We start from the raw sequence: 3,413 nt of genomic DNA, 5'->3' as shown, positions 1-3,413 counted from the left end.
CACTAGAGACTACAATTCAATTCAATTCAATTTTATTTATATAGCGTCAATTACAATACAAATCGTCTCAAGACGCTTTACAAAGACCCAGCCTGAAACCACCAGAGCAAGCCTGAAGGCGACGGTGGCAAGGAAAAACTCCCTTTTAACAGGAAGAAACCTTGAGCAGAACCCAGCTCATATGGAGGGACCCATCTGCCTAAGGCCAGCCGGGTACAGACAGAAGAAAGAGAGAAGAGAACAGCAAAGAGAGAAGAGAAGAGAACAGCAAGATAAACATACATTTGTCATAGATACACATATCTGACTAAAGCATACATGTGGAATCTGATGATACAAACTGATGATGTTACATGACAGTTTGAAAATGACAATACAATGACACTCCTCTCAGATTTAATGGCTCGAAATTAGCCATGTGTGAGATGTATCATGCCAACTTTGCCCCTAGTTAAGTTGGATTCAGATGATACTGTACATGTGGTCCTTTCCTCTTGGCCTTCCTTTGGTCTCGTGGAATTCTCTGTGGCTGAAAGGTGCAGTCCTCTGTTCTTCCACTAGATGGTAGCCCATGCTCAGTGACAATTTCCTGTTCTCAGTTCTTCATGCATCTTCTGTCATGTCTTCTTAATGTATAACAGGTCCATTGGGACAAATTAGAAGTCAGTGCCACAGTAAATTTGTAGACTGTAAGATCTACATCATCTCTCAGAATCGTAGTGTTGATCTCTGTGTGACTCCATGCTGGATTTAAGTTGAAACTGTAATATTCCACCTGGTGTGAAATTTCTGCTTTTTCACTCCCTCAGCTTTTGTTAATTTTTCTTCTTCTGGCATTAACATGATTTCTTTGCTGAAAATTTGCAGATGCTCTGCTTTTATGTTTGTTTGTTTTTTGTCATTGCCGCTGTAGGTAGCACTGGTAATAAGCTGCAGAGTGCACTGAGCGTGCTGAGCAGAGAATGCTGGGAAGCATGCTGGAATTTAATCCATCTGTCTCTGGATGCTGTGCGTGCTGCAGTGTTACTGCTAACATATAAACTGCAGAAAGTTATATCCTCAGCAACAACCATGAATTTTTATACTGACGTTACAACTCTCCCAAAGAAATACCACAAAATAAAGAGCAGTATCAATACAGTTTGGCTTTGAATGTGCAGCGGATAGAAACGTTTGACACCACACGTCCATTCTCCCTGCACCAGCCGCCTGTTTATCTGCAGTAATGCCTTTAATGGAGAGAGTCATTAAGAAAACAATGTCATTATTCAGTCCTAATTGAACCATTTCTCAGGAGTGTATATTATGCTCCGTCTAGCAGAGAAAAGCTTTCACATTGGACTTGAACTTGTAGTTGTAAGTGAGTTGGTTGAACATTTTTATGCAGTGATGACAGTGAATGATGTCATGACCCTTTGACCTTAATAAGCCTATGACCACTTGGATGAAGATGAACAAGGTTGAATATTGTAGTTTTATCTTAATCATGTGTGGGAACATTGAACAATTTAGTCATCAGTGAAATAACCTGTACCTGTATCTGTCAATGATGATAAGTGTTTTTAAGTCATTTTTCGCAAAGGCTTACTTTTACGGATATTTCTTTTTTCATGTCAGAGCTGGTGGCTGCTACTGATCTGAGACTCACTGGGAAGGAACTCTAAGTACTCTGGCAGATGCTTACACTAAAAGATCATTGGCAGTAGAGAGCCATTAAAAAGCAAGTGCAAAGGTTTTGATCATAAAAAACACCTTTTAACAAACTGTTTCTCCTGCACTGAGACGCCAGCCGCTTCACGGTTTTATGTCTGACAACAATTCGATTTTCTATACGCGACCTGTCCATGGTGTAACCCGCCTCTCACCCGATTACCTCGCTCCAGCACCCCCCCCCCCCCCCCCCCCCCCCCCCGCGGCAAACTTTCTGAATCTTTTATCAGCCAAAGGATGGACAAAAAAATTGTCAGACCTTTTTTAACATATTCATGTTGCATTCTAATGTTGTTTCTCAACATTGTTGGTGTTGATGTTTAGCCATAAATATTGGTCTGTTTTCCTCTCAGTTGGGATTTTTCAACAGACGGAGAAGACAGGAAGAGGAAGAGCAGCCTGTGGTCAATGGGAAGGCAGCGCAAGAGCTATAATATGTAGGTGTCAGTGTTGCATTCAGTGGATCCGCGTCAACTTGTGAAGTCATAAAAAGAGGTTGCTGACTGAGTTGAACCTGTAGTTGTCCTTACTGGGAAAGCCCTTAAGAAAATTAGAGTTAAATGGTACATTTCATCTTTCATGTGATGACTCCTGAATGCATCACAAACCCCAACTTGTCACTCAGGGATACTGATGTCTCACCTTCCAGCTAACTGCTCGAGGAGTTAGAGCCACCACTTGAGATTTAAAACAAGCATCAGAAAGTGTTCAACTTGACAGAAGCCTTCTCTTTTGGTTAAAGTTAATCAAAGTGTCTCCATGACCACAGTGGTAAACAAAACTGTCAAGTGTGGTGGAACGTGTGCTATTTGGTACTTGTAGTCCACTCTCGGCTGGCAATCAGTAGGCAAATATAATGTAGTCCTCCAGATCCTGGTATATCCAGAAACGTAAAAGAAAGGTAACTGGACTTGTAGACCTGAGAGTTTTCAGTGTGGTGAGGAAAATGGTTGCCAGGTTCTTAGCGATGCATAAGAAGAGTTTATGCTGCTGACGATGAATCTGAGTAGGGCTCCTTGTGTATTTTGGGTGGTCCATAAATACACAGGGTGGCTTTTCTAACTGTTGTAGGTAGTTTATTAGTTTTGGTTTTGTGTTTGTTGGGTGGTCCTCGCTCAGTGTCTCATATGTAGCTGTTCAAGATATTTCACATAAAGAGGATTAACTGTATGTGTTTTGGTGTTTTGGTGTTTTGGTGTATGCTTTTCCATTAGCTTCTGTTGGGGAAGACAGTATCACATAGATAGATAGATAGGTTTTATTTGTCACATGCACAGTTATACATAGTACAATGCACAGTGAAATGTATTGTTGTACCTGCAGTCAGTAGTAAACAAAAAAAATAAAAAATATATATGAAGCAACATTGCAATCAAGCTCTGATGACAATTAGTGACTCTTTAGGTCATTCCATTCAAAGAGATTAGCTGACAGTTAAACTCATAAAAAGCAACAATTGAATATTTTTTCTAAACTATAAAATTGAATGTTGCTTATTTAACACAAAAGACATGCTTTAATAGCAACATCTCAACAGAAAGTGCCAGTCACATCTTTTAGAGATGAAGTTTAAAAGGTCCTGCATACAGTATGCTCATCACTGCTGCAACTGCTGCAGCAGACACAACTAAGAAATCATCAGCATCTGACCTGAAACATGACCTGTCATTACCACCTCAGGCAGTGCTGGTAATAAGCTGCAG

This window comes from Chelon labrosus (genome assembly GCF_963514085.1).
Source record: "Chelon labrosus genome assembly, chromosome: 11".
NCBI classification, from domain to species: Eukaryota; Metazoa; Chordata; class Actinopteri; order Mugiliformes; family Mugilidae; genus Chelon; species Chelon labrosus.
This window is presented reverse-complemented; position numbering follows the sequence as displayed.